The 12,222-nt window shown below is 39.0% G+C and overlaps 1 protein-coding gene across 2 annotated transcripts in view; it reads right to left on the bottom strand.

Annotated features, from left to right (window-relative positions):
• Nucleotides 1–12,222, bottom strand: part of LOC130215590 (gastrula zinc finger protein XlCGF7.1-like) — a 108,411-nt gene that overhangs the window by 65,109 nt on the left and 31,080 nt on the right. The gene's annotated exons all lie outside the window — the stretch shown is intronic.

Below are 12,222 nucleotides of genomic sequence, written 5' to 3'. Positions count from 1 at the left end.
TGTGGCAAAATTTAATACTTTAAGTAAACTTGAGGATGAATTGCATTTTTAAACACAAATTGTAAACAATACAATATAAAAGGTAATAGGAAAAAGAACCAAGACTGATATTGTTCAGCCTCATTATTGAAGAGTGATGATTAAACACAAACCTATTAGTTCTTCAGTCTCTTCCTGTTTAATTCTGCAGGGTTCTGGATCACTCATCTTCTCACTGTCCTTCAATAAACTCTGTCTTTGCAGATTTCTCTTCTTCCTGATGGTCTGATGCTCGTCTTCACTTGTAGACTGATGGGAATATTCCAGTATTTACAGCTGAACTGAAGGAAGAAACAGACAAATCTGCCTAATTTACACTGATTAATGAAATAAATTATATTATGATAGTTTTATCTTGTAGACAATACAACAGGTAATTACGTCATTTACTGAAGTCTGTTGAAATTAATACAATTAACTTCATTTGTAGATCTGAAGACATCAATATAATGAGGTGAAAACAGAAACTGTTGACATGAAATAAAGAGGATTTCAGCAGCTTTTAGAGCTCCTCTCTGCCTGCTGTATTGTTTTGGTCAGCAGACACACAGATAGAGGTGAACTCAATGCAGAAACTAGTCGCAGATTGTCGCTTTAATAAACTGTAAAGTGTGTTTTATTGTTGTGTAAACACGAGAAAAAGCGTCAACGACTCACCTCAGCTCTGAAGACTCGACGCTGAATGAACGCGTCGGTGGTGACGTCATCGCGGCGAGGCGGGAGCAACGGAGGATTAAAAAAGCGCCAATTTAACTTTTCCTCACTACACTTTTAAATCTTCAAATAACAAACAGCAATTCTCATCTTCAATCGGTAAACATGTTGAACACTATATCCAAGCAGCATCTAATGATATTAATAAAATGAAACAGGCGACACAGTGGCGCAGTAGGTAGTGCTGTCACCTCACAGCAAGATGGTCACTGGTTTGAGCCTCGGCTGGGTCAGTTGGCGTTTCTGTGTGGAGTTTGTATATTCTCCCTGCCTTCGCGTGGGTTTCCTCTGGGTGCTCCGGTTTCCCCCACAGTCCAAAGACATGCGGTACAGGTGAATTGGGAAGGCTAAATTGTCCGTAGTGTATGAGTGTGTACATGGATGTTTCCCAGAGATGGGTTGCAGCTGGAAGGGCATCCGCTGAGTAAAAACATGGCGGTTCATTCTGCTGTGGCGACCCCAGATTAATAAAGGGACTAAGCCTTAAAGAAAATGAATGAATACAATGAAACTAAATAATTCTACAGCCTCATCACAAGGGGTCAATCTATAAATCAACAAAAGTTTAGAGAGCTTTAAGGCACCCTTTGTTTTCAAATGTTAAATAGATTGAAATAAAATAGTGATTTAAACAAAAAAATGCAGTGAAACAAGACAAAACTCACACGTCAAACTGACTGTTGACAAGTCAAAACAATTGCGGATGTAGACAAAAATCCATCTTAATCTCACTCATGTCTGAGGTGAAATACTGTTTATTACACATTTAAAACGTTAAGAGCACTTGTGCAAATGGTACAAAGGGCAAAATTATGGAGTAAACTAATAATTATGCACAATCAAACAAATGTTTTCAAGAATAATATACAAATATGATTAATGAAAGCCAACAATAAAACAATTACAGCTATAATGGGGAATAACGAGGGGGAAACAACAATATATCCGACAGTAGTTGGCTACTTTTTAAAATGGCAGAAATTGAAATAAATCTTTGTATTATACTTGTTTAAAATCTTAATTAAAGATTAACAGAATTACAGGTGATGGAGACGTTTGAGAGAATTTGGGAACTTCAGCTTTGATATTGGGAGCCGTCCATAAATGCAGTCTTTGTTTTTGTTTACTCCATGTAGTTCTGAGAGCTGAGGTGCATATTTTGATTTTCTCTGACACATTAAGGTAAGCGTGCGAAGGTCACTCTCACGCAAAATGACCTATAATAATAAAACCTTCAGATAATATAATTTGGTGAGGAACTCCGTCTATGAGCTGATCTGAATGTGACTCCACATACTGTTTAGATTTTTAGGCTTGATTCAAAAATATTTTTATGACTACTAATACTGGGTATTTTTAAATCAAATCTCGTTATTTTATTGTAAAAATACATCCAAACAGTGTTGGGCAGTAGCGTAGCTACAAGTAGTGATGCTACTAGCTTAACTACATTTCTCAATAGCTTGGCGGTAGCGTCGCTACTTTCTAAACCAAATAGCTTTTCTGTTTTGTTTTTTTCCAGTTTTCTTATTATTTTAAGCAAGTAGCGCAGTAACGTCCACACAAGCTACATTTACCGATCAGGGATCCATAAGTGACGGCACTGACATTCACGAAGCTGCGAGGCCGCTGTCAAGCTGATGAAAGTAAATCCATATGATGGCAAGAATGACTAATTTCTTCTTCTTCCTGTTTTACGGTGGTCGACAACAAACTTTTTGGTGCGTTACTGCCACCTCTCGCTCTGGTTGGTGACATCGCCAAACAATCATTGGGCTGAAACGAGAAACTTGCTTGATTGAAAGATGACTGAGAGGAGTTATATACATATATATTATATTAGTTTACTGCAGTAAATGCTAAAGTATACTATGGTAATTACTATTAGTTCATGATAGTTATTAATGATACATTTTGTAGTGTAATTCATTAATGAAGAGTTGTGTGTGTATATATATATATATACACACACACAATATAATGCTTATTGCTAAGTATTTCCCTTTACTATAAATTACCATAGTATTTTAAATGTGTAACACCTGGTTTTATTGGATTTTTTGTTTTTGCTGTTGTATTCTATAATTTGTTTCTGTTTAGTACAGAATATTACTTGCAGTAAATCATTGAACTGAACTATTCTGCCTCATATGTTTCATTGACAGTTTTATTGATCGCTAAGTTAGGATTGACTTGGATTTAAGTTGCTTTGAATTAAAAATGAAAACTGCAAAAATAGCTTAGATGTAGCTAAGCTGCTTTTGCCAAGTAGCTTTTAGCTTAGCTTGCTACATTTCCGAGAAGATAGCTTTTAGTGAAGTTAATCTACATTTTGAGTAGCTAATAATAATTAATATTCTTTATTCTCCATTTCCACCTGGGGTTACTCTTCCCGAGGCCCTCAGACTATGCAGAGTCACTGATTCGATCCAAGACCAACGACGAGATGATCCCAAGGTTTTTTATATCCTGGACCTGGCCGAATCCTGAGCAGCTACTGTGGTGGTCATGGAGGAGTGGAGAACATGAGACTGATTCCTGTGACGCTCCAGAGACAGACGAGTCTTCGCTGAGGCCAGCTTCCAGCCTCCGCCACTGAGACTGCAGCTCTGCACAAGACGTTTGGCCAGCGGAGAAATTAAAATGGTCGTGCCCAACTGAGCCTGGTTTCTCTCAAGGTTTTTCTTCTTCACTTCCGCCATTAGTGAAGTTTTTTTTCCCTCTCCGCTGTCGCCACTGGCTTGCATGGTTCGGGATCTATAGAGCTGCGCATCGTTGGATTTGCTCTTCAGTGTTTGGACTCTCAGTAGTGATTATTAAACCACACTGAACTGAGCTAAACTGAACTGAACTTAAACACTACAAACTGAACTACACTGTTCCTATTTACTGTGACCTTTTATGTGAAGCTGCTTTGACACAATCTACATTGTATAAGCGCTATACAAATAAAGGTGAATTGAATTGAATTGAATAATAGCTTAGCTCACTACATTTTTCAAGTAGCTTGCCCAACACTGCATCCAAATATGCCTTTATAAGCAGATATAGCCTATTAAAAGAGCCTTACAATAATTTGTATTCATTATTCACATTGTTTAACCACATAAAACTTACATATAAAACACTAAAATAAATGTATAATGTAATTTTTTCATCATACCATGGCGATTGGGATCAAAACTGTTGGTGTGCGCAAACTAATAGAAAAGACAAAGTGTCTTCTCTCCACCAATCAGCTGGTGTGTGGTCTGGCAGAAAATGTAAGGAATTATTATCATTATTATTATTATAAGGTGGGCTTCCTGTTCAGCGTGAAACCCTTTTCAATATGCCATATCAATACATCAGCACCAGCTCTGCTGCTCCACTAACAGTAAGAAACTTTAACTAAGAAATCTGCTAGCATTTCAGCAATCCCTTCACTGACTCCAGTCAAATGTAGGATTCAGTACAAGTTGTTGATGTTTGTTTTTAAGGGTTTGAATGGTCTGGGCACCTACTTACACTGGTGAGCTTCCTCATCGGCATACATCTACAAGTGGTGCTCACTGCAAAGCCACATGGGTAGAGCTGTGCTCCAGCAAGGGGGAGCTTGAGCTCCAGCTCCTCCTTGCTTGCACTTCTTCTACGAGTGATGTCACTGGGGGTTGGGGTTAGTGGTGGGGTGGGTGTACGCATTAAAAGTGCTTACATAAGCAGGAGCAAGAGCTCAAGCTCCCCTTGGCTGGAGCTCAAATGGCTCTGCGGCGAGCTTCTAGGCCTCTTTGGTCAGCACAACCGTTTCAGCCTGTTGTTCCCAAGTCTCAATTAAAATCAAAAGGAGACGAGGCTTTATCTGTTGCAGCTCCTCGTCTGTGCAATGGTATACTCTTCTACATCAGATCACGCTTTTCCATTGGTGCTTTTAAATCTCATTTTAAAATATCTTTTGTCTCTTGCTTTTGATTGCAATTAATCCTATTTTGCTCATATAAGCAAGTGTAGATTTGAGTTGTTTGATTTGTAAAGCACTTTGGTCAACATTAGTTGTTTTTAAATGTGCCATATAAATAAAACACAACAAACACTCTCCAGTGTATTCATGTGGCTGGTGTTGTGGTTTTGGATGTTGTTCTCTCTGACCCTTGTGGAATAAGAAATTAATTGAGGGGAAGAAATCACACATCAAAGAAGCTGGAGCTCCAGTGTATTCATGTGGCTAGTGTTGCTGTTTTGGATGTTGTTCTCCTGTCTGAACATCGTGGAGTAAGAAATTAATTGGAGGGAAGGAATTGCATGTCAAAGAAGCCGGAGCTCCAGACCCACTGACTGCAGAATCACCACAGAACAATGGCAGCTCAAAGTGGTTTAGGAGCCAAAATTAACTCGCTAATCTGATGCGAACTTTCCATTAACAAACTCTAAATTAACTCAGTTTCAGATGGATTTTTTAGTTTGTTCTTCAGTTTTGATTAAAGTATGCCGGGGACTTACTGGTGAAGGGTTGTACGCAGAAACTGATTGTTTTTTGCTTGAGTTATCTCATGAAAGTAAACAGGAAAACTCATTTGGAAATCCTGGTGGGGGGCTGAGCAAGTTTCTGATGGAGCTAAGGAACATGGATAAGGCTTCTCCTTAATCTCCTCCTCATTTACAGTATGAACTCTAAGATGGCTCTTCAGTGTTGAAGCCTTCAAAAAAGTTTTGCTGCACTGATCACATTTGTGTGGTTTCTCTCCAGTGTGGATCTTCATGTGTTGCTTGAGACTGTATTTACACCTGAAACTCTTCCCACACTGAGCACATGTGTGCGGTTTCTCTCCAGTGTGAATCGCGTGGTGTATTTTCAGGGTTTCTAACTGACTGTATCTCTTGTCGCAGTGTGAACACTTGTAAAGTTTCTCTCCAGTGTGAGTCCTCTGGTGTCTTTTCAATTGTCCAGATGTAATAAATCTCTTCCTACACTCTAAGCACACGTGCTCTTTAACACCAGTGTGGATCTTCTCGTGATCTTTTAAATTTGACAGATGTCCAAAACTGTTTCCGCACTCAGAGCAGGAATAAGGCTTCTCGTTTGTGTGAACTCTGAGGTGTCTGTTCAGCTCTGATGGCCATGAAAACGTTTTGCTGCAGTGATCACATTTGTATGTTTTCTCCTCAGCGTGGGTTTTCATGTGGTGATTAAGGCCTGATGATTGTGCGAAACTCCTCCCACACGGAGTACATGTGTACGGTTTCTCTCCAGTGTGAATCGTCTGGTGTTGTTTCAAGTCTCCAACTCTAATGAAAGTCTTCCCACACTCAAAGCACACGAAGTCTCGCACACCACTGTGGATCTTCTGATGTACTTTTAAATACTGTTGATATATAAAACTCTTCCCACACTCAGGACATGAGTAAGGCTTCTCGTTTGTGTGAACTCTAAGATGGTTCTTCAGGTCTGAAGACTTTAAAAATGATTTGCTGCACTGGTCACACTTGTGTGGTTTCTCTCCGGTGTGGATCTTCATGTGTTGATTGAGATTATATTTACGCCTGAAACTCTTTCCACACTGAGTGCAGGTCAAACTTTTTTCTTCACTTTTGACATGATGTTTCTCCTCATCCTCACTCTTTTCCTTCTCCACCATCAGATCTGAAAACGAAATCATTTAGTTGTATTATAAGAGGCTAGTTTTTAGCAGTTTGCGCTTTAAAGGGCTTAACAGTGCGATGAGGTCCCACATGGGAAACGAAGCACACTGTGCAGCTCCATCATGTCTGCTAAACACTCACAGATATTTGACCGAATAGAATATGCGTATTTGGGGTGCTGTCCGGGGAGAGCGCTCTGAGCTCGGGAAGATACCCTAACACCTGTTATTCCCCTTATCAGGATATAGAGAGATAGGGTCTGAGCGTAGTGTCTAGCCTGGCTCCAGAACGATTCCCCCTCAGATTTAACTAAGTATCGGGTTTAATAGTGTGGAGTTGGGGTGGTGGAGGGATGCGGAAGTCAAGAGAAAACATAGGCATGACCTGTTTGACTATTTATAGGGGTTTGGTCTTGAGCTGATTGGATAATAGAATGACTGTCTGTGATGAATTAGCCTTGTCAAAGACTAATCGTGCTATTCCTGAAATTTGTTTATAAAACATCACGTCTACGTGCACCAATGTATGGCGTACTAAACTGAACCACTCAGTGGAAACGTGGCATTAGTCTTTACAGATTTTATATAAACACAAACAGCTTGACAAACTCGAAAGGACAACATGAAACTGCGTCATACTTAAATATTTTATCAAGTGCAAAGTAATCCTAAATAATACAACCTGGAAGGGCTGGATCTGTAATGATCTGCTTACCGTGATATATTTTTCTGTGCTTTCGTAGTACAGATGATTGTATGAAACTCTTCCCACAATCAGTGCAGTGATATGGTCTCTCTCCAGTGTGAATCCTCTCGTGTATTTTCAGGTTTCCTGCATCTCCCAGTCTCTTATTGCAGTGTGAACACTTGTAGGGTTTCTCTCCAGTGTGGACCCTCATGTGACGATTGAGATCACATTTATGCCTGAAACTCTTTCCACACTGAGTGCAGGAGAAAACATTTATGGCTGTTGTTTTCACTGAAATACAATGTTCAGTCTCTGATTGAGTTTCTTCTCCACTTCTGACATGATGTTTCTCCTCTTCTTCAGTCAGTTCGTCAGTCTTCACCATCACATCTGAAACTGAAGTTAGTTACATTTTAAGATGCTAGGATTTGCTAATGGTGTGAGCAATTCTGACTGAAAATAGATGAGTATGTAAAATGTGTTCAGCAGAATATATATGAATGAAAGCTTAAATAAATAAATAAATAAAACCTGATCAATAAATGGGAACTAGGCTATAATTTGTTATTAATGCTGCAAAATAATTCTAGCTGAACTTCAGCTGTGATATTGAGAACTGTCTGATACACACAGCATGAGCGCTTATAAACTTCAATGTGATAAAAGTGCTGGATCTGTTTAGGAATATATTGTGACAGGGCTTTTTTTCAGCGATTCCTAAATGACTTAAAATAATAGAGAAAAAATGTGAATAAAATAGTGTAAACCTCTGTCATATTTCAGTCAATTTTAAATTAAAAACTACTTTTGACTTTGAGAACTTAAAAAAGACAGAAATTGATTTGATCTGTTTACTTTTTACAAGCAGAAATTTGTAGTCTATTTCTTTGAGTAACTTACGTAGCACAATATAACAGGGCTATTGGATTAGTTTGTCATGGGGGGCCAGCTCAAGAAAAAGCATCCCAAATGAAGGGTCGGAGAGATATGACTTGCAATATGAGTGACGACACATGAAGGAAAGATGAGGATGAATTGCATTTATAAACACAAATTGTAAACAATATAAAATGAAGGTAATAGGAGAAAGAACCAAGACTGGTGAAGTGCTAAAAGATTCACAACATCACTGCTCTTCAGCCTCATTATTGAAGAGTAATGAACAAACACAAACCTATTAGTTCTTCAGTCTCTTCCTGTTTAATTCTGCAGGGTTCTGGATCACTCATCTTCTCACTGTCCTTCAATAAACTCTGTCTTTGCAGATTTCTCTTCTTCCTGATGGTCTGATGCTCGTCTTCACTCATAGACTGATGGGAATATTCCAGTATTTACAGCTGAACTGAAATGAAGAAACATACAAACGTGCATAACTTACACTGATTGATAAAATAAATGATGATAGTTTTATTTTGTAGACAATACAACTGTTAATTATGTAATTTCCCCAAGTCTGGTTAAAGTAACACAATTAACTTCACATGTAGATCTGAAGACATCAATATAATGAGGTGAAAACAGGAACTGTTGACATGAAATAAAGAGGATTTCAGCAGCTCTGATAATACTGATGAGCCTCAGACTATAAACACTCATTAAACAGCAGCAGATCATTTTATACTGTGTTTAACACGTAATGTTTAATTTCTAAAGACATTTCTACAGGCCTACAGCTTAAATACCTCTAAACATTTGCCACATCTTTGCTGCAACATCTACATTAGGGGTAGGGAACCTATGGCTTGGGAGCCACATGTGGCTCTTTGACCAAAAATACGTGGCTCTCCAGCTGTCTCTCTTCAATAATATTTTAAAGTTAAAACTATAACTGTCACTAGAAATCAGTTTCCTGTCGAAAATACAATTATAATTCCCTTTTTAATGTATTTTTACAGCAAAATGAATTAGAACTCAGTTTACAATAAAAGCGGTGCTGTGGATTAACTTGAATCGCGACACTAATAAAGGGCAAGCAACTTACATTTTTATGGTCACTTCGTACAATTCAAACAGCATGCATGAGTGGTGACGGCGAAAGAGAAAAATTCTATAATTTATCCTTTATTTATGGACTTGCTCAACATATGATGCTTCATATTTGTTTATTTTTGAGTTGTGCAGGGAAATAAATGAAGAAAGGATATAAGATACACCCTAATGGCTTTTAAAAAAATGTATTTGCTAAAGAAAATCAGAAATGGCTCTTTGCTAAAAGGGTTTCCGACCCCTGATCTACGTAGTATGTCAAGACACTAAGAAAATACATTTAGTAAGTTACGTTAATAATATTTACCATACTACCCTGCTGAAAAATCCAGCTTAAACCAGCCTAGGCTGGTTGACCAGCCTGGTTTTAGAGGGGTTTTGGCCATTTCCTGCCTGGTCTTAGCTGGTCAGGCTGGAAAGGGACCAGCTAAATCCAACTAAAACCAGCTTGACCAGCCTGGTTTAAGCTGGACATAGCTGGTTTTGGCTGGTCAAGCTGGTCATTTTCCAGCCTGACCAGCTTAGAAATGGCCAAAACCCCTCTAAAACCAGGCTGGTCAACCAGCCTAGGCTGGTTTAAGCAGTTTTTTTCAGTAGGGTAATTACTAATGAGCAACTTTAATCATGTTTTCAGCGCAAAACGTCACGTATCTGCAGCACTGAATTACAATTGCATTCACAAATCACATTTTACGCACTTAATACACAGAAAAACAGTCATTTCATCTTGTCCTCTCAGAGCTCCTCTCTGCCTGCTGTATTGTTTTGGTCAGCAGACCCACAGATAGAGGTGAACTCAATGCAGAAACTAGTCGCAGATTGTCGCTTTAATAAACTGTAAAGTGTGTTTTATTGTTGTGTAAACACGAGAAAAAGCGGCAACGACTCACCTCAGCTCTGAAGAGTCGACGCTGAATGAACGCGTCAGCGCTGACGTCATCACGTCGAGGCGAGGGCATTTGCGGATTGTAAAAAAACGCCCCAATTGTTGACAATATGGCAAGCTGTTTAAACCTTTATTCATTCTCAGGATATAAATTCTCGTTGATAACTGAACTGCTGAAAATGTGAATATATATGAAAAACATCGTGTGGAAAAATGTAATTTAATGCAGTGCTTCTTGTACATTCTGAAACCCCTTTATATCATACATCAATCAAGCAGTGAATATCAATGACTTTAAAAAATAAACCGACCTTAAACACAGAGATTTTGCAACAGCATACAGTTCACCTGAATCACTTTAACTAGACCTAATGATGATGTTAAAGACATAATCTAGCACATTTATTGGAAATAGGCAATAGGCAACTTCATCAACCAGTTTCAATCGTTTTGTGTGCACCAATAGAAAATGTAGCAAATCTTTAAGCTTTACTTTTCTATTTTTCATTAGACCCTTTCACACAGTGATACCAGTAAATGTCCGGAAAATTTACAGAACAAATTTACTGGTAAATTCATTAAAAAAGCGCTGTTCACACAGGCACGGACGTCCCAGAATTTTTCCATGCCCTGCTGAAAAATCCAGCTTAAACCAGCCTAGGCTGGTTGGCTGGTTTTAGCTGGTTGACCAGCCTGGTTTTAGAGGGCTTTTGGCCATTTCCAGGCTGGTTTTCAGCCATTTCTAGCCTGTGCTTAGCTGGTCAGGCTGGAAAATGATCAACTAAATCCAGCTAAAACCAGATTGACCAGCCTGGTTTAAGCTGGACATAGCTGGTTTTGGCTGGAATCCCAGCCTGGCTAGGCTGGTCAAGCTGGTTTTAGCTGGTAATTTTCCAGCCTGACCAGCTAGGCCAAAACCCCTCTAAAACCAGGCTGGTCAACCAGCTAAAACCAGCCTAGGCTGGTTTAAGCTGTTTTTTTTTCAGTAGGGCAGAAAAGATCCACACATCAATTCCAAAATACCGATAAAAACTGAAAAAACTGACCGGTAAAAATGAGCTCTAAACGGCTGCGCCTATATTTGAAAACCTAGAAGTAGTCTGCCTTTTGTTGATGGTTTCACTTTTATTTAAAGCTTTAACATTCATGCAGCTGCTTTGTCCCAGAGACATCGAAAGGCAGAAACGTGAACCACAGCTAAATGTTTACACACTTGACTACATTACAAACTCTGTGGATGCACAAGTAATGTGAACAACTTATATGAAAATATGGAGGAACACTTGCACATGTCGGGATGTTTATAATATGTGTAATATGTATTTTATAATTGTGATTGTTGTGATTTTATAATATGTAATGTATAATATGTGTCTGTACTGGCGCTCACCGGCTGCTTTACATGTACACGCGTCAAGCAACTGAAGCAGAACTTGAAGGTAAACAAACAGCAGTTTATCATAAGCATTTTATCGACACTTTTTTCCACAGTTGGCATTGAGAATGAACATAGAAACCTTATCTGGCTAACATCTAGCAGCTAAATGTGTCTGGAATAATAATCAATGGCTTTTATTTGCATAAACAGCGCGGATGTAAACGCATCTGAGTGTTCTGATTGGCTGGAGTAGACGTCTCACGTCAGTGCGTTCTAGACGTGAACGTGCTCTTTCCGTCAATCTTCCATCTACGTTCACACAGTGCAGCGTTCCGGCAAATTACCGCTAATGTTACAACTTCTCTATGTGAAAAAAGGCCAGAACGAATTTACTGGTATTTTCAAAAAGACCCTGTTCACAGGAAAGGTCCGTGTTTCCGGAAATGTCTGTATGTGTGGAAGTGGCTATTAGTGTATTTAATAAGCAATACAATCATTAAGGGCCTATTTGCAATGGTAACTATCAGAGCATGGTAGGGCCCTAAAATTATTCTGCCTAGGGCTCCTGAATGCACAGGATCGGACCTGTATACAACCAATCACATGTGGTCAGAACTCAAGTGTTTAGCGTTTCTTCAAAAGAAAAACCCATCTAAGTAAAAAGCTGTAAGAAAGGAGTCTGCCTCAACCCAACTTCCCCTCTAAATGGTGTGTTGACGCTCATTTCCCAAAAGGGCTGACTTATGAGAGAAAATAGAAGTCAACCGTTTCTTGTCTTTGCATTGTTTGAGGTGACGACATCTCGACCAAATGGTAGCAATTGTAGAATGGGAATGGGTGTGGTGCCCAGAGAACCAAATCATCAGTGGTGTTGAAACTGCTTTAACATAGGGAGATAGAGTGAACAGCTGGGTCA

This window comes from Danio aesculapii, chromosome 22 (assembly GCF_903798145.1).
Source record: "Danio aesculapii chromosome 22, fDanAes4.1, whole genome shotgun sequence".
Taxonomy (NCBI): Eukaryota; Metazoa; Chordata; class Actinopteri; order Cypriniformes; family Danionidae; genus Danio; species Danio aesculapii.
Note: the sequence above shows the minus strand (reverse complement) of the source record. Positions and strands in the feature narration are given on the sequence as shown.